This window comes from Tyto alba, unplaced genomic scaffold, assembly GCF_018691265.1.
Source record: "Tyto alba isolate M040663 unplaced genomic scaffold, T.alba_DEE_v4.0 Super-Scaffold_22, whole genome shotgun sequence".
In the NCBI taxonomy this organism is placed as follows: Eukaryota; Metazoa; Chordata; class Aves; order Strigiformes; family Tytonidae; genus Tyto; species Tyto alba.
The window spans coordinates 10,836,518-10,856,315 of record NW_024881296.1 but is presented as its reverse complement, the minus strand read 5'-3'; the positions used below and the strand labels follow the sequence as shown (position 1 = coordinate 10,856,315).

Here is a 19,798-nt window from a genome sequence, read left to right as displayed (position 1 = left end):
ATGGAACATGACAACTAACCAAGGTAACTGGAGTGGTCTTTATTTCTGCTCATACTAGGATAGGTACATCGGCAAGGTGCTGTTGATACCATTCTGTTTAACTAGAAAATACCTTACTCTTTTGAGAGGAAAAAAAGGTATAACTGCTACGGAGTTACTGTTTAGTGAAATCAGTTAGAACAGTAGCTTCAGTGTGGAAGCCTATCAACCAGTGCTTTAGATAGGATCTGAAAGTATTAAAGAAAAGCGTATTGCTCACCTATCTCAAAGGGGGGACTTTTGGGTGTTTTGGGGTTCTTTCCTATTGTACAGTGAAAACGGTCCTACCAGTTTTGATGTATGTAGAAAGATTAGATTCTTTGGGGAAGAGAGGGGTTTGTGAAGTCAGAGTGGATGTAGGAGGCTTGTTTTCTTCTTTTGCAACTCAACTAGAAATCCTAAGCTTGCTACAGAATTAGAGGAGGTTATTTTGTACTACTTATGCATAAGGTCAGATTACACTGTCATTATGGTCTCTTGGAGCTTTGTATTAAAACTGTCAAACAAAATATGCTCCCCTGTGAAATTCTAAGACCTAAGTTACCCAAAGTAGGGAAGGTTCCTTTTGTTTCAAAATGACTTGGCAGCTTTGCTGATACAACATCCTGTTTTCTTCTTCTTATATATATGGGTTTTTTTATAAATTTACATATTTTTGACTTAAACAGAAATAAATATTTTCTAACAGTCCTCACTCTTCCTTCTCTGGGGCTGTATCTGTCTGCAAATGGCACTTGAGACAGGGACCAAGAGGTGGGTTGGAGCATTGTTTCAAAGGTGAGTGATAATAAGCTCTAGCTGGTGAGATGGCTGTGCACTTGTTACTGGCCATTGAACCCCTCGCTTTGGGGAAGGTGTACCTACCTACCTTCCTCTGTTGGTTACCCTTGCATTTTTTTTTTAAGTGAACAAAGCCTGCTGTGCAACTAACTCCAACTTGACAACTTTTAATATCCACCTATTCATCTGGATCCTAGCTGACAGGGCAGGTTTTGTGTACCTCCATAGTTTCCTTTGAGGTGCATGGGAAATGATTCATTGTCCCTTGTACAAATGTTTCTCCTGGGTTGGTGGTTGAATAGCTTGTCACAGATACACAGTCTAAAGTTTCAGCGTTGAGAACAATTTAAAATATTTATCTTCATAATATCCCTTTTCTTTTTTTCCAAGAATATTTTGTTTGTATCTTTTCTCGCCTCAAAAAGTAAAAAAATTAGTAAAACACATAGTAAGCAGTGGCCTTGCTGTGTAGTTAATAGCTGTCTACGTATATTTTGAGGTTAAAAGTGGTTCTTGAATCTAAATGTGTCTACAGTTGTGTCTCTCTTTTATTTTCCTTCCCCTTCCTCCCACCCCCTTCCCCCACCCAAACAATCACTTTTTAATTTGATGTCTCTGTTGCCTTCTTTTAAGTGTGTTCATATTTTCTGTGTTTGCTTTCTCCTTTCCCATCAATTCTGTTTGTCCTGTCCATACTGGCAGGCCATTCACTAATGACATGTGGTAATGCTTCGTTGGAAATGTTCTGATTTTGCAGATGGATTAACCTAGAAATATGAAACAGTGGTGCTTTGGCTCAGGTTTGCTTACAGTGCTGTTCAACAGATAAAGTGGAAGTTTGATCTGTACTTATAATAAAACTTATCCCCTAATTCTAGTTACTTACTAGAAATTCATATGGACAATTGGCAGTGGTAGAGGAGGGACATTACTGATACTGAATGTTGAATCAGAGTTGTAAGGGAAGTTCTAACCAGAAGAAGAAATTTTTTGAAGAATATGAACTGTACAAGAAAATCATACTGAAGCACTAGCCTTCTTGTTAGAGGTGATGTTATTACTAAACAAATTCTGCACTTTTAAATCATGTGGTATTTGAATTTTTGTGTAACATCTAGAGACTAGGAGTGTAACTGTAGTTGGTGGAACTTGAGAAGAAAGTTCTGCATTTATTTCTTGACAGCAAAACCAAATTACTTTCTAAAGACATCTGAATACAGAAAAGGTACACAAACATGGCTGAAGCAAATTAATATAAAACATCTGTGCATTTGTAGAAAGTGTTTCCTTCTTTTTGCCTTTCTCTGCTTGCGTATTCCAAATAAAACAATTCTAGTATACCAAAACCAGCTTACCTGCAGTAGCGGAAAAAAGAAAATACTGGAAAATGTAAATGCAAAATAAAAAGAAACATGGTCTTCTGGTCTAGTAACAAGTTAAATGCACTCCATTTTCTTTGTAGCTTTTAATGGTACAAACGGGGAAAAAGTACATTAAAGCTGTAGTAAGCAGTAAAAATGGCCACAGCCTGTATTGCAATCTGTGGTGATTCAAATGAGTCTGTTACTAAAACTATAAACTAAGTTCTGTGTCGCAGAAGGCAATGATGTCTCATGATGTGAAGAAAAAAATCCCCTTCATCTTTGATAGTAGTATATAATGGCAAACATTGACAGCATTACTTGGAGCATATTCTCTTGAACAGGATTGCAATTAATTGATGGGACAATAGGGTTTTTGTTGTTTTTTTGTTTGTTCTTTGTTTTCTGGTTTTGTTTTTTTTTTTTTGTTTTGTTTTGGTTTGTTTGTTTTTGTTTTTTTTTTTTTTTTTGTTTTTTTTGTTTGTTTGTTTTTTTTCTTTTAAGCGAGAGCAGGGACTTACAGGAAAGTGTGTTAGACCAACAGAAGTTAACTTTAACTTATCTCAGATGCATGTTTTAGGAACGTCAGTGTCCAATAGCAGTGACTCTTGTAGAGACAATAAATCTCTGGGAAGTTTGAATCAAGATGAAAAACAAGGGTTGGAGGTATCAGATTCCTCTCTGAGATACTCACCAGTGCCAGAAATTTCCAGTATGTTTACCTTCAGTTTTAGTAAAGTAATGTCTAATAATATATCCTCAAAAGCTTTGTAGTGTAGTTTTTAGTTAAAATATCACTTAGAAAGAGGTCTGCGTAAGAGCTGTATCATTCAGGCACACAGATCAGGACAGAATTATGGGAAACTAGCCTGAATGATATTACACATGAACAGCACATGTCTGCAAGGTAGTGAGTCCTTATTATATACTATGATATTCATATTGTGTATCAGCTGCCCACCCTAGTCCTGGAATATTCTAATATACAGTAATACCTCTTTATTATGATCCGATTCTTCACAAGTTGAGGGAAATAGCTTTTTTAGAAAGATGGATGAGCAACCAGAAGGAGGTGTATGATGCATGCATCCTTTCAGAGCATGATTATTTAAGATTATATTTAAGATTTTGTTTGTTGTGTGCAGTCCTTCAGTGTATGACAGAACTGATACAGATAGTTCATACCGATTTATAGCTGCTTAAGTGGTACTCTGCGGTATTTAAAATAATAGAATTTTGTCTTGAAAGATAGTTTGGCTTACACAGCATTTTTAAGAATGAGTTTATACAGTTCATTACTTGTACCAGCTTGTGAAGGTGGTATAGGTGGAAAGATGAGAAATGTTGCTAGCTCTTTCATTGCATTTCTGGCTAACCCAGGAGAGTATCCTAGACAATAGGATATTTTTCAATACTATTGGTTTACATTAGTGCTACAGCAGGTGAGCAAACACTGATATGACTGGGTTTGGAGTCGTGTGTACGTACACAAATATTACTTTAAAAAATAAATATAAAAGGCTGAGTGATGTAATAGTAGATTCGAGGAGAACATTTAGGTTATTATTATTGCAAACAACCCTGCCTTGAAAGAAATGCAGAATCTCTTTGACAGAGTACATGAGAAGCAGACAAATGAGTCTCTGCTGACTTGCATGGATGTAGCTGCCATAAGTGTATCTAGGAGCAAGTTCTGTTACTTGTTTATCTATGTGAAGTACAGGTGATGGAATAAAAGAAATGAAGGCATTCATATGGAAATTCAGCTCATATCAGTGTAGCAAATAAGGAAGAGTTTAAAATTATGCTATGCTGTAACTGACATTGCTTGTGAGAAACTGTTAAAATTTCTCAATGTTCACTGTGGAAGTATTTGTACTTATAGTAACACATTTCTCTCATCCTTCCTATAATTCTCTTTTCCAATAAGAATGAGTCTATATTTTATATTTGTGGGGAAAAAACAAAACCAACAAAAAACCTCCAACCAACCGAAAAAAAAAACCCAAAACCAAAACAAAAGCACCTCTGTGCTGGTAGGTTGCTGTGGAATCTAGACGGATTTTAGTCAGATCCTTTTGATGGGATTTGATTCCAACCTGTACAACCTCCTTGAGCTCAATGGGGCCTGCAGCTAGTGAAAAAGTACTCACTTCACACAAGAGTTTTTCTCTTAGGAAAAAACCGAAAAGTTTTGCTCTCCAATGATAATCACAATATTCAGCTTGGTCTCCACTTCAAGTATAAGTGCTTTGTCTGTGAATATGATAAAGGTAGAAGTCTTTGTGTGTCTGTTCTGCATTCAGTGGCAAGTCACATGGATTTGTACATCATAAAGGTATTATTTGTTTATATTAGTCTTTATATTTGTATTAGTTGTTTGGCCTTTTTGTTTTTTATCACGTTCTTAATTTGACCCGGATACTCATATTTTCTTTAGAAATGTATTTTATTTTCCTGCTGTTAGTTAACCAGCTAGGAGTCTTGTTAATGAATTAAATAATTCTTCCCTCTTTCCCCACTTTGGAAGCTAGCCTCTGTGCAATCATGTAAGCTTCTTGAAAGGAATGTATGGATGAATGAGAATCTTAACAATTGACAACTTCTTGACCTAAACGATAGAGGAATCAGTGAAGGGAATTGCTCCGCTGGACCTCATACTTGCAAACATTAATAATGTGAAGGTCCGAGGCAGCCTCGGCTGCAGTGACTATGAGATGGTGGAGTTCAGGATCCTGAGAGGAGGGAGTAGGGCAAAAGCAAGATGCTGGTCTTCAGGAGAGCAGATTTTGGTGCTCTGACTTCAAAAATCTGCTTGGTGGAGTCCCATGGGACAAGGCCCTGGAGGGAAAAGGGACCCAAGAAAGCCAAATCCAATCCTGTTCAACATCTTCAGTAATGATTTGAATGTTGTGGCAGAGTGCACTCTCAGCAAGTTTGTTGATGATGCGAAACTGGGAGGAGAGGCTGATACACCAGAAGGTTGTGGTGCCATCCAGAGGGACCTGAACACCCTGGAGAAATGGGCTGACTAGAACCTCGTGAAGTTGTAGCTGTGAAGTTGTTCATGACTGTTGGTTAATTTTCTTAACATACAAAATACAATAAAAGCACTGAAGCACTATGCAAAGTTAAGTATTGAATTATGCAGATTCCCATGTATTGGTAAATAGATGGGAAACATATTAACTCATTTGTCAGTTGAAAGTCATATACCTTATATCTTCCGCTTCCCATTCTCTTGCCAATTCTGCTTTTTTTTTTTCATGAGAGACTGAATATGATGTGGTACTCACTTTAAATTATTTCCTAAATAACTCTGTTGCTATGGCAGCAACTGCTGCTGCTGGAATTTACATGCAAAGCACTCCAGTGAGGAGATTTACAGAAAAGTCATTGAAAATGGTCAAGTTTGTCAGCATTTTTATAGCCCACCCACAAAGCAGTTCATTATGCATCTCTGCTAGAAACCAGAAGACCTGTTATGACTGGCACAGCTAGCAGTGTAATAGAGGAGAAAGTCCCAAGCTGTCTAGTATAGGGTCTTGTCTGTTTTTTTTTTTTTTTAACTTTTACAGGATGTAATTTGCTACTGTATAGGAACAAGACCTCAGTTTGGTGTTTCTCACCGTCAAATGATTAAGTGCAATGTCATTTTGTGATTTTTTGCTTACAAAATAAAGCTGAGCTTTTTTGGAAAACAGCTTTTTTTTTTTTTTTTTTTTAATGAAGACTTGTACTAGTATACTAATTTCTAAAATATTCTAACACTGCTTTTGAAAGTAATGTAGGACTTCTAGCCTTGTACCCTGAGACTTGCTAGCTAGGGAGAAGCCCAATCATTGCCACATTCACTTGACTTCCAGGTTTGTTTTTGTATATAGGTTGAAGGGAATATGACTCACTGAAAGCATTGGATATGTTTTCCTCTTCTGAAACATTTTGGTGAGGTTATAATTTTTTCCTGAGTAGTAGCAGTGAATGTTGTAATTTTGATTTTAGGAGAAGTAAACTTGTACAACAGCCTTTGAAAGTTCATGATGAAATGAAATGATGGATTTGAAGAACTACCATATAAGTTAAAAGGTTTGTGTGATCCCTAACAATTAACGTTTATTTGCCTTTTCTTTGACATTCTTCACTTTACTTTTTGAGGTTTCCAATCAGTAATCGACTTAACTTTGCAGTGTATCTGTGAATGGGCATCTTTCTTTGTACTGTGGACACGAAGCAATACATACGTCATATGGTACATATGACAGGTACATACATTCAGATAGTTTGTTGATATCTACACTGGAACAGGGAATAAAGCTGAGCTATTTTAGTCCGTTCCCAGTAACCAGAAACTTTTCCCATTCTCCCCTCCTACTAAGGCGGCATTGTTCATTATGATTGCATTACTTGGATGGGACAGGTTGCTGATCAGTGAGCAATTCTCTGTTTCTATAGTTCCTGTAGAAACTCCATCTATAAGGATGGAGTTCAGAAGTTTAGAAGCCATGCAGCACTGGTCAGGAAGTATGATGCTGCTTGAGCTATGGAGAAAATCAGCTTCACTCCGCACTTGATTAAAGGTATCAGTCTAACATCTCTGCAAGGAACTTCAAAGCTTGTGTTGCCCTGGTCAAGGTGAGTGTTAGTGTTTTTCATTGCACTAAAACATAAGTTAACACCAGATACTTCATTCTTCCTGGTTTAAGTGGTACATAGGCCCTTTTTGTATGCCTGTACAAAATAAAAATAAAGGTCGTATTCTTCAGTGAGGAAGCAAACATTCCTTTGTTTCTTGCTGTGATACAGGACTAGAGCAAACAAATGTAGATAGCATCTATCCATTTTACGTATCCCTTAGTCCTTTCTTGGAACAAATGAAAATTTTAGCTATTCCACAAGCCTTGGAATAACAATCAACTTTAAAAACCATCAGACTTCCTCTTGAATTTTAATTACAGGTATTACATTGGGAGGATTTGAAACTCAATTTGACTTAAAATTGAAACCCAAAACACGTATTACAAATATCTCCTGGTTTGTTGGATTCTGAAGGAAAAAAAAAAAAAAAAAAAAGAATCACATAAGCCAAATAGCTTTGGGAAATTGCATGGCATGTAGTCAGGTTTCTGAAATGGTTCAGGCATTCTTATTTCCTGTGCCTGTTCACAAAGATTTGAGATTTTTCTTTCTATTTCCTAATTGCCTCTCCATATTTGTTCCCCGTTCCATTGCCGTACCTTAAATAATCACATATTAAAGAAAAGGAAAAAAGTAATTTCAGATATCCACACTGTACAGCGTGCTTCTGAATCTGTTTAAAATCTGGCCATGACTGACAGCATGATTAACTTCACAGAGCTGGGAGTAACATATACTATACTTTGGAGAATGGGATTGAGTTCTTACTGTATTTTATACGCTCATGGAAGTAAAAGTGACCAGTGACAACACTGCGTGTAGACTGGATATCAAGATGTCTAGTTATGAATGTTTGTTCTAACAAAACAAAATTCTTTGACCTTGGCATACCCAAAAATCAAGCATTACACAACTCTCTGTTGGCAGAAAAACAATACTAATCATATTCTTAGATCTGTGTTACAGTATGTAAAGCAGAACTACTAAATTACAAATGGAGTATGTTCAGCTCTAATTGGAAATTCTGAAGCAGGATTTGAATCTTAAAAATGCTTTTGCCTGTGAAATCATTCGCAACAAACAGCAGCATATCCACGGGACTGAATGGAAAGTGCAAGTGAAAAATAAATAAATAAATGCATTCATAAACTTCCTTTTTTAATTTTTATTTCCTACTAATATGGAAAAGCTGTATGTACAAGCTACTTCCTCAAAGGGAGATGGAGCAAACTGTCTGAGCCTTGAAAAATTTCAATGCTTTTATTGCCACAAAGAAGCTTTCTTGTATGATGACCTGTTATGCCATAAAATTACACAGCAAGCTTAGAGTTTCAATAATATCTCTATTAAGTCTGAAAAAAAAAGCAAGTCATACTGCCTTTTACTGAATTAAGGAGTACCTGAACTTTTTTAAACTTGTATATAAGCTGTTACAGTTTAAGAAATTCTTTGTTACGTAGAATTAATGAGACATTGTAGAAAGTTGACATACCTTTACACAAGAGAAAAAGTTTTAATATATTTAAATTCACAAGTACTTATTTATGAACTAATGAATCACTGAATGAAGTAAATATATTATGATGCTTTATCAGTTTTGGTAATCAAGCTACTTACTTGGATAACTAAGGATTATGTGGCAAGTACAGATGCCTACTTGGAAGTCTTGATGAACCTCTAATTATAACTCATGTTTGTCTTATGGATATAGAGATATTTCAAACTACTTTCATGTGAAATCTGTCAGTATATTATACCTAAAATGAAAGGGGAAATCCAGAAGAGTCTTGGTAGGATGTCATGCATTTAGTGGAAGCTACTTTGATACATGGTTTTAGCTGGGAAAGGATGAACAGATGAGTAGGGTAATCCCGTACCAAAGAGGTCATATCCTAGGTCCTCAGATCTTGGCAGTGGTCTGTCATTAGCATCGGACAGGCTTTCTCTAGCCTATGTAGTTGAAGTTCATATTAAAAGAGACACTCAGGAGTAAATGTAGCATGCAAATAATTTTTTCTGTAAACTTGCAGACTTCAAAAACTCTTGCCTTTTGACATCTTCCTTCTCTGCCTGTCTTTAAATATTACTGGCTCTACTGGCATGCTTATGGGTAGGATTTTCAAAATTCATTATCACCACCATTAAATGTCTTCAAAACAATGCTCAATATACAGTTGAAGATGCATGCTGAGATTGGTACATAAGGTTGGTGTTGTCCTGAGCAGAATTATGGTGAAATCTGATGTTCACCTCCTGACTAGCCACTGAGGAATCTTCTGATAATGTTTTGTTCCATATTTTTGTCTCAGTGTCTGCCCACACATCTTTATATATATATATATATTTTTTTTTTGGTAAAGCCTAATAAGGGGGTTTTATTTTCATTTTATAAATTAATGTCTACGTTGCTACTGAGGGCTGAGCTTTCAGTTATTTCTTTTTCTTTTTTCCCTGTAGAGGCAGTAGGGAAGCGGGAAAATGGAACAATCTCAAAGCAGAAGCCATATTGCTGGTGACAGCAGACCAATTGGGCTAGAATCCCAAGTAGGGTTGAAGCGGTAGCCATCCTTAAAGTTAGTTCACCTTAACATTAAGGAAGCTTCTAGTCCTACCTGGCATGTTTTAGACTGTGACAAAAAAATCTCAGATCTAAAAAGTTCCTGAAAACTTGAGAATTACCGATCCTCTTAGCTGTTTCACTTATGCAGAGCTTGGCTTTCTCTGCTTGGCAAGGAGCCTAAAAATATGGTGTGGTCATATTTAGGGTCATCCTTCAACCTTTCTGCCTTCGAAGTACTGCTGTTTAAGATACTATCTACCCTTTTTATTTTTCTTTCAGTTCAGCCAATTATAAAATTTGAGTCCCATATACAGTAACAAACCCCCCACACACTTTTAATAGGTTTTTAGTTTTGCTTTTAGTATGTGTTCTATGTACTTTTGACAAAGATTTCAAAGCCTGTTCCACTGGCTGTGCAGACTAGAAGATTTTTTTTTTTAGCCATGATGCAATAGGCTCCAAAATAAAAATTCTACCATAGGAAACAGATGTGCTAATGGTGAAATAGTCTCCTGTTTTCAGATGTTATGTGTGACAGGCTTTTGGACAACTTGAAAATGGCAAATGTTTTTTACTGTTCCTGCAGAGAACCAAAGAGATCCAGACTTAACGTTGGTGCCTTGAATGCAGTAAACTATGAAACTAGGAAGTAGCCATTGTCTCATAAAAACTTTTTTTTTTTTACATGTCTAGCTTGGAAATGCAAGAGTGTGTCTCTGAAGTTAGTCTTCCAATCCATATTGACTTTAGAGGAGACTATGATTTTCTCCACTGCTGATGGAAGGAAAGAATGTGTGAGAGATATTATAATTCTTAATAAATTAAAAAAAATAAAAAAAAAAACTGATTACAAAATAGACTTTAAAACTAACAAGAAAATTTTGTCCAGGTGCAAAGATTTAGCATTTTAAATATCTTTACATGGTGAGACATGCCTTTATGAAGAAGTATTTTAATATATTTGCATTGTCTAATGATTTAAAAAACTGGTTTTAAAAAGAAAATAATCCCCAAAAAGACACGCATACTTTACAGTAATTATGTAGTTAGGTATATGAGACCATAGCAGAGTTTTAAACTGTAAAAAGTCCAGTGATGTTGCTATATAGTTATGACAAATAATATGTTTCTTGGAAGGATATATTCCTTTGGGCAGGGCACAGCTAGCATCCTTTTTATGTAAGCAAATCATCTTGCAAATTTCAGTGAACTCTAGAGTTCCCTGCTATACCTTACTGAAAATACGATCAAGATGATGATAGTAATTGTTGGAGAAATTTGATGGTGCTAGCTTACTAAACAGAATTTTTTCATTTGTAGCTTACATAGTTCAAGACATTTTTGAGTCATATATAGTTCAGTTCAAGTCACTGGGTGCTAATGAAATATGTTCTTTATTGAAATAAGCTTGCATTTTTTGTGTTGAAAATTGGAAGACTTCATACATTCAAAATGGCAACTTGCATCAGCATTCTCATAAAACCTTATTAGCTGAATTTGGCTGACTTCAAAGCCAGCCGTTTCTGTCAGTTCTTGAGCTTTACATATCCTTGAATGCTGTAAGGCAGAGCAGCCTTATAAGACAGAAGTTTGGAATGAAGCCACAGCACACCAGGGAAAATAGGCTAAATACTAAATATTTTACCGAATAATCTCAGTGCTGTTCAGCCTTCTTGTCCTGAGACCAGTATTTCTTCTTCCCCTGTAATCCATTAGTTTAATGGACATAGATGGCTTCTGTTTGTTTAGGGTTTTGGACACATCGTGTCCTTCTCATCATTAATCACTTCAGAGTAAGCTTGCAGTGTACGAGACTCGCAGCGGCCAAAAATTCTGTGCTGCTCTTCTGCAGTAATTCTAAGTCTGAATAAGAACGTAAGGCTTATTTGTCCTGAGGTTACATACAACAGCCTACATAGGAAGTAAATGATTAAAAAGAAAGATGTCTGACCTTGCCCAGAGCATGCATGCAACATTATGCAACTCCATATCAAATCAAAATTCTTTTAACAGCTCTCAGTGTCTGTGAAGCATTTTTACACAGTAAGAGACACTAGAAAAAAAAAGGTGACTTGCAATTTCAATAACATTTCACAGAAATGCAAAAAAAAAAAAAATTCAAAAAGATGGAAACAGGAAAGGAAAATAATGAGACCTTCTTAAATAGTACCATGGAGATAGAAATGAGTCTATTTTCTGAAACACGAATTTCCATGTTTATCATGTGTAATGGTATGTTGGGGCCAAGAAAAATGGCAGACTGTTCAGAATATGATGATGATACCAGAAAAAGCTAAAGTGATCCATTCCAGAAAATCCTACTTTTTATCCTAAAAGCAGAGAAAAGCTGTGATTAAACTCTTTCCTAAGCTATAGATGACCCAGTTAAAGCTTTATTCATAACAGAAACTATAACTTTAATCAAGCCTGACTATAAAATCTAATTATGTTTTAATGTGTATTTAAGACTGAGAATGTATTTTTGCTTAGCTGGAGGGCAACAAGTTGCAACTTCCTATATACAATTGGATTTATACTTGAGAATGAACGTAATTTTGTAGTTCTGTTTGCTTTATATTTTAATTGATTAAAAAATTCTTAGGTAAGTCTTCATGTATTCCATGTTGTCATAAACACTTTTTAGCATTTTTGTCTATGCACACAGCTGATTTTTTCTGAAGATAGGCAACCTGTAGTATCCTGCACCCTGTTTTAGCTTTGCAGACAGGAATTTCTTTTTACAGGAAAATAAATAGGAGCACAAGGAACTTCAGACCTAAATGATTTAGCTGTGAGTAGTTTCATTATATTTGTTCTTTCAGTGGATAATGGAACAGAGGAGTAGTAGTGGTTATTAGAAAGTAAAATATTTAATGACTTTGAAATAATTGATCTTTGCTGTTTATAAAACAATATAAAAAAAATGAACTTTCAGAGTAAAGTTCATGAACATTGCTTTGGAGTAAAATTAGTAATGGAATGGAAATGATTATCACCCTGAAAAAAGAAAACGATATCACTTAGGTCATTAGACTCCTAGGCCATGGTCTCATTCATTCCCCACTGACATTGTTAGCTTCATGGAGCAGTCTCACATATTCCTCGTATTTGCCTTCCACGGAAAGAAATGGCGTGTATCTGATTAGAAGTAATGGGCATAGCAACCATTACTTTTTGGCTGTAAATGTATGAAATGGTTAAAATTTTGAATCAACCAGAAAGCTAAATCAAGTAGACCCTCAAAACAATACACAGAAAATCCCACCCCTCGTCCTTTTTCCTGTTCCTTGTCCCTGGGGTGTGTTTTGCTTAGTGAAAATTTTGTGTATCAGTGAAAGAGTCAGAGATTAAAGATAATAAGACAGCTGGGGATAGAGGAGTTGATGCAGAAGAATAATAAGAGTGTTCCAGCTGAACAAGTGAGTGAAGAAATTATATATTTTTTTTTTTTGTCTGTGTGTGTGTTCCTGCATTCAGAAGAGTTTAATTCTTCAATTCATTTTAAGCAGGACTCTGACTGTGATTTGTAGGTCTAATAATTTTCTACCTCATGCAGTTTTTCATTGTCTGCAATAAGCTTGAAGAGTCTTGACTTGAACTAGCTGATCAGGTGAGATGTGAGAAATAGTGCACTTGTCTTTGCAAGTAAGTGTTAATTCTGGTGTAAAAACTAGGTGGTTTGGATGTGTTTTGTTTTGTTTGTTTGTTTGTTTGTTTGTTTGGTTTTTTTGGTGAGGGAGAGCCCTGCTATAAACAACATTATGCTTCTTGCACATTCTCCAAATGACAGATATGACTGGAAATGGAGTGGGTGATTAGAATTCTCAGTGTGTGATGGCTACTGGAAGTGTCTCTGTTGTGTATTGTGAATGGCAAAATGAAGAGGCTCCTCAAATCTGTCCTGAATCATAGAAGGGTACAAATTGTCCTGTAATACATCTACTGATTTAAGGAGAATAATAGGTGGCTGACATCCACTGTTTTTCTTATCTGTAGTGATCTGAACCAAGAATCAGACCTAAATTAGGCCACTGTTATCACATCGTCCAGGCCTGCTTTGTTGCAGAGTGGAGAAGGGAGTAGTACTAATCATGGGGACATTCTTTAAATTAGTTACTTTAAATTAGTTGCTTATAAAAGTACTTACTTTCATCTGTGATCATTGTTAAAAAAAACGAACTATCTCCAAAGCAGTAGAGAAGAAACTAAAATTGATTTAGTATCTGTGTCCCTAGTGACTTTCCAGTCTAAATTGGATGTGTTCTTTTAGTCTGACAGTTTGTGTTCTAATTGAATAATGTTAAAATTTTATGAAATGCAACATCTGAAAAATCTGGAGATTTTATTGTGGGGTTGTATTAGGTTTTCAAGGATTTTTGCTTGTTATAGCTCATTGTCAGAAACAAGACTTCCACTCTTTAGGTAGTACCTTTGGTTAGAGAAGCACAATTAGGCAATAGTTACTAACACCTCCACCAGCACCTCCTTCCCATAATTGGCAGAAATAACAGAATTACATTTATATAAGGATGTTTGCTGGTGGCAACTTGCTTGAGTGACAGCATTCCACCAACCAGTAAAGATCAAACAATCTGGAAGATGCTCTCCACCTCCTAAAACTTATCCACCTCAGCAGGAAGAAGGAGCAGTATAACTGCCTTTGGGAATGCCTGAGTGTGAAGGACCTCCAGGGACACCTGGGACCAAACTTGCTCAGCTGGATCCAACATGCTTAATACCCTCCTCCTCCTGACTGCTGCTAACTGTTGCTCCTGTCAGCAAGGAAAGGGGAAGCAGACAGAGTTAAACCTTTACAACTTTGTATTGCTTTTTATATTGGTAATAACTCACAGAGGCAATAAATGTCCAAGCTCCTTCACAAAGATTCATTATTGCCTAGTAGTCAGTGCGTGGGCTTCATTGATCCCAAGTTGAACCACATCATATGGCCTATATTCTGTCTTTCCCCTCTTCTCCTCCCTTCTTGTTTCCGTTGTCCTAATATATAATATTCAAATATATAAGAAATAGTTTAATTTTCTCACCTATGGCTTCCACAATTGTAGTATGTAATAATTATTGCAAAATGGCAAATATAGTAGAGCTGCAGCAATCCTTGCTCCAACAGTTAGAAAATTACAAGGTGTCTTTGTGATGCTGTCTGGATAATTACATTGATATTGTAACTTAATTTTCATACTTGGAGTGCATTTTCAGTTTGGATTTTCCAAGGATGCCTGAAAGTCAAGCATGAGAGTTAAGGTATTGAGGTTTGCCACTGTTATAGCATTTAAAAATGTTTTTTTAAGCTTTACTTTTTTTCCTCCAAAAGAAATAAACAGTAATGTGTTAAACGAAATGTGCTTGCTGAATAAGCATTCATTATTTCTGGACTTATGTCTTGTTCATACAAATACAGAGATACAGACAGGAATGAGGTTTAAGAATTCATATCCTTATTCAAATACAGAATTTTCTAGTGTCTGTGCAGTTTCAAGATTTGATGGTTCCAAAAGAGATCTGTGATAGAAACAGGTCCAATTTTCAGAGTGTAAATGTGAACAGAATCGTTGTCCAGCTCAGGGGTAGACATTCTGGTTTGAATTCCTAAGGATTCAGCTGCAGTCACGAACAGGAGTGTACCCAGTACAACCAACTGAATTTCAGCGTAAAATGGCCTCTGTAACTGGCCAAGTTTCAGACCTCTACGCTGAAACGTTACAGGAATTATTTTAATATGGACAGAATATTTATTTCCGTTACTTCCGATTCTTGGAATTCTTGGTTTGTCTGAAATATTTAAAAAAAAAAATTATCTTTAGCACATGTCAGGCATTTGGTACTTTTAGTTCATTGGTTTATTTTGTATCATTTTATGAACAACTAGAAAAATCTTATTATGGGAAACATTGTTTTGTCCTAATAAGTGATGCTCTCACCCTGTTCTCTTTTAGTCAGGTTTTATTGTTGAACACTGTCCACTGCTGGACAGAGAAGAAATAATAGCTTTCCATTTCACTAAATGCAGTTCCATCTTTTCTGAGCCATCAAAGCTGCTGAAGTTCCTTTTGTCCCCACTGTGATACCACCACAAATTAATTTTGTGCTAATAACCTTGGCAGACTTGATGAGCAGTGCTCTCACCCCTCTGCTGTTAGGCAGGTTTTAGGACACAGGCAGATATCAATTTATAAGAATAGAAATTGTGTCCCGACGCGATATTTTTTGGTATCCTAAATAATTTTTTTTTTTCTAATTTACTGATAAGTGGATGTTGCTTTACAAATGTGGAATTGTTCTGTGTATCTCCAGAGCTGTGTTGTCTCTGCCTCAACACAGCTGTGGAGACAAGCACTCTATCTATACCATGATACTCTTTTTTGCTTCCTGCAGTCCTCCTCTCTTCCCCATCTCCTCTTTTCAGACAGTCAATATTATTCTCCCTTATGTGGCAGAATCCTTTAAACTCCCAATATGAAAGAGATAATGTCTTGATAACAAGGTTACAAATCACTGAGAATTCACCTTGACTTTCAATTTTGTTGTTAATTAGGTGAAAATTTTCAGAACATCTGGACCTGCTTCAGGCTCTTCTAGTACTGTTTCTGGACTTTCATCATAATGACATCTAAAATCAGATTGTTAGTTTTGGTTATCAACACATTTTGCTAATAGTTAAATTTTATTTGGTTACCTTGTGGTAACCAAATTTTTGAAAATGCTGTTAACCCAAATCTCGCTATTACTCCACCCTGAAGTTGTGTACTTGGCTTTGACACACCTTCTATGATCAAACCTTGTCATCTCTTAGAAGCAGTGTTTCTGTCATAATATATGTCAGTGGTGTAGCCCTGAAGCTGCTGTTTCTCAAGGGAAAGTAAAGTTCCATCTCTTGTCAAGATATGAAAGTTGTTTGTCCCTAATTTGGTACAACAGCAAATTCATTTTTTCATAAAAACCTATTAACTCAGGTTTGTGTTCAAGAAGTCAAAGGGTAGAGACCTTTAGAGGTTCACCTTCATTCATTAGATGCTGTAGAATCGTACTCTGAAGAACACAAAATCAGGTAACTCTGGACTTCGAGAAAAATCAGTAGAACTAGTTCAAGGATTAATCTTGGTCTAAGCTTCCATGATCCATAATGTGAACTTCATATTTTGTCTATCCCATTTGTAACTTCAGTCTGGATTTTGTGATATCTATAGGTTGTTTACTTACAGCAACTGTTAACAAAATCCTTTTTAAAGGAAAGGATTGTGACTATACAGTTGAGTAGACCTCTAGTCTTTATACTTGTTGAAGGCATTAGGACCTCTACTTGACTAAATCCTATGTTCTGTATCTTAATTATTTCTTTTAGTGGAACTTTGCTTCAATTTTGAGAGAGAGCTTCCATAAGATATTCATAAGGTATGCAAAATTTGTCCCTAAATCCCTAGAATGCTTAGGAGAACACAAACTGGCATCTGTCTTTCCACAGTTCTTGTTGGCATGAGATCTAGAGACTGCGATTTTTTGCTTTAGATTTCTCCTCTATACCAAGAGCCAAGTAAATACAGAGGTATGAATGTTCCTGTTAATGTAGAGCTGAATTTAAAGCATATGTTCTACTTTCTGGATTTTTTTCTTTTTTTTTTTTTTTTTTTTTTAATTCCTTTTAGGAACTACTTTTTGGCAGCACTGAGGCATTTGAGCAAACATGGTGTACATCTACCTTGAGAGCCTTGGAGAATAATGGCCAATTCACTTTAAAGTGTAACTCAAGATCAGTCTTATGTTTGTTTGAAGATGAAATTCAAAGTGATTTGCAATGAGTACAAACGTCCAGTTCCTGCCAATTTTGCCTCAGTTCTCCAATCATTTTTAACACCAGCTCCAGTATGATTTAGAGTCAAAGTTATATTTGTTCTGCAATCATATTAAGATTGCAGTGGGTATGTAAGGCTTTTCTGAATTTGGCCAAGACTGCTAAGTGGTTGCTGGCACCAGTTTGTCAGGGATTATGGCATGTTTTTTATAGTTGTTGTGAAAATTTTGAATTGCAGTTGGGAAACAAGAAGCTTTTTTAAAACGATACATATCTGAAAAAATATACATTGTGAGAACATGCTGTGTTGAATACTGAGAACTAAGTCTTACGTATTCCCTGGAAGACAGTAAGTTCTGCAGCTGGAGTTTTTTTTCATTGATTTCAGACTAAAATGCCAAATTAAGTTCTGTACTGAAAGTTTTGAATATGAAAATTAATAGTGTGATGTCATGTCCTTCTTGGTGATAAAGTTTTTCAAGGCAAAACTTCTTAATGGGTTAGAGTTAGAAATAACCAAGGCTTATTCTATGCAAGAAGATGTAGGAGACAGATTGGTTTGTCTGAAAAGCATATTTGAATAACCACAACACAAGATAGTTAATGTTGATGCTGAAATGAAACTTCAGAATTCATAATCCAGAGCTCTTAGGTCAGGCTTTATGCAAATTCAGGCAAACATGACTTCAACAGCTCAATTGTGGTTTATTTTTTTTAGGATTTTATTTCCTACCAAATAGCTACACTAGAATTTTTTTTTTTTTTTTTTTATGTTACAGTATCTTGATTTTCCACAGAAATTGTGTGGCAAACTCTGCAGCTGCAAAATTTAAAACCATACAAGTTTTAGTATGGTTTGTTACTCAGTCCTAGTAGTTTACTAATTACACCTGTACTCTTTTATAAAATGTTGGGATACATTCTTCAGGAAAGTATGCATATGTCTTAGCATGTTTTGGTTGATAACAATCTGTCTTTTTTTCCCCTCTGCATTTTTTATACAAACGTTTTTAGCTGTCTTGTCCCTACCTACAAGTGTAACCCTGGAAGTCTAGTTGTACAGATTGAATTCTACCTCCCTTGTGCCCTGCCTCTCACAATGTTTGTAACTGTATTTCATTAAGTCGGGCGTACAGCATGACAGATAATTGAGAGTCTTAACACAATTTTAGCATAACTTTACCTGTCAAACTTTTCTTATGCCTTTGATTATATGATGTGGCATATGTTCAGTAGCAGATTAATGCCTGCAAGCAGGGAGGAATCTTTGAAATGGGTGTGTCTCTTCATCAGAATGGTTTGTTCCATGGTTTGGCTCCCTGAGCAGAAAACACCATTTTCTTTCCACAAGGACTTGAAATGAGTGCTGTGTATGTAGGTGCTGGTGAGTCAGAGTAAATAGAAACATGAATTCAAGTTTGGTAATGGAACTGGCCTTGAAGACCTGTGAAGTATACTCACTCTGTTTTAATTGAGACATAGTAGGGACTGCCAGCTTCTACTCCCAAATATCACTGCCAGGTGTGGCTGTGAAGAAACAGCTAGAACTGAGTTGTAAGAATAGGGATTTTTTTTGTGTGTGTGTGTTGTCTTTAACAACACTGTGAACTTAAAAGTAAAAGAATTATTGGGTGAAATTGTCCCTGAAATAGTGACAGAATCAGGCATTTTACTTCAGGCTTAGTGCAGTCCATGCAACACTGTGCTGACTAACAGATAACGTGTTTCCTGGAAAATGTTACTTGGCCTAGATGCTAGTGTTACGCGTTATTTAGAGGTAGGAGGACTTGCTATGTCACATCGGGGAGTTTAGCTGAGCAGGGAGGTTTGCGTCACCATGAGTATTTGGTTTTGGTTTGAACCCATTTTTAATTTTTACTGATGATGGGATTAGACATGATCATCCAAGTCATCATTGGGCCCTCTCCCACTTCTCGGAAGGTAACTTCATGGCAGGTATCTAGCTCAGATGAGCTCATGAAACCGCTCTCCCCGCACTGCAAAACACATTCCAGCACTTCATAATAAACTGCATATGTTGCCAGATGGTAAAAATGCAAAGCTTCTTCAAATGTGTAGTTTAAAATGTATGCTGTCTCCTTTCTCCCTTATTTTTCTCCTCCCTTCAGGTTCTTGCTCACTTCTTTCCCACACCTTCCCCCATACTTTCATGACTTCACTCTCCAGCACCAATTCTTCTTTTACCCACCCCTTCACCCAGCTGCTTCCATTGCTCCTCCAGCTCTTTAATTCCATTCTCTGCTTCTTCATTTTTCTCTGGCTTTTTGCCACTCTCCTAATTTTCAAGCTTTAAATTCTTTCCTACATTTTTAATCTGACATTGTAACCCTTCTTCCAATTTGCCTTTATATGTCAGTTTAGAAAGAAACTAGAGGGGTGCAGTTAACACTTGTACCCTCCTCAGTTTCATGTGGCCAATGGCACTTAAATCATAACAGAAATTCATCATTTTTGCCTTCTGCTTATGTAAGATGATGTAACATATTTATTGCTAAAATCAAAGAAGTTCTGTATCTTAATATGGATAGCAGATGTGGTTTTCAGAAAAAAAGATTTGAAAGGTTAAAGACCACTCCTTTAAATGTGCCTTTCACA

At 36.2% G+C, this 19,798-nt stretch overlaps 1 protein-coding gene across 14 annotated transcripts in view; it reads left to right on the top strand.

Annotated features, from left to right (window-relative positions):
• Positions 1-19,798, top strand: part of RGS7 (regulator of G protein signaling 7) — a 256,688-nt gene that overhangs the window by 25,374 nt on the left and 211,516 nt on the right. Inside the window, exon 1 of one of the 14 annotated variants that reach the window (XM_042795913.1) lies at positions 6,667-6,812. The exons of the other annotated variants lie outside the window; for them this stretch is intronic. The gene's annotated coding sequence lies outside the window, so the exon portion shown is untranslated. Of the gene's footprint in view, positions 1-6,666; positions 6,813-19,798 lie in introns of those variants that run through there. 14 annotated transcript variants of the gene reach the window in all.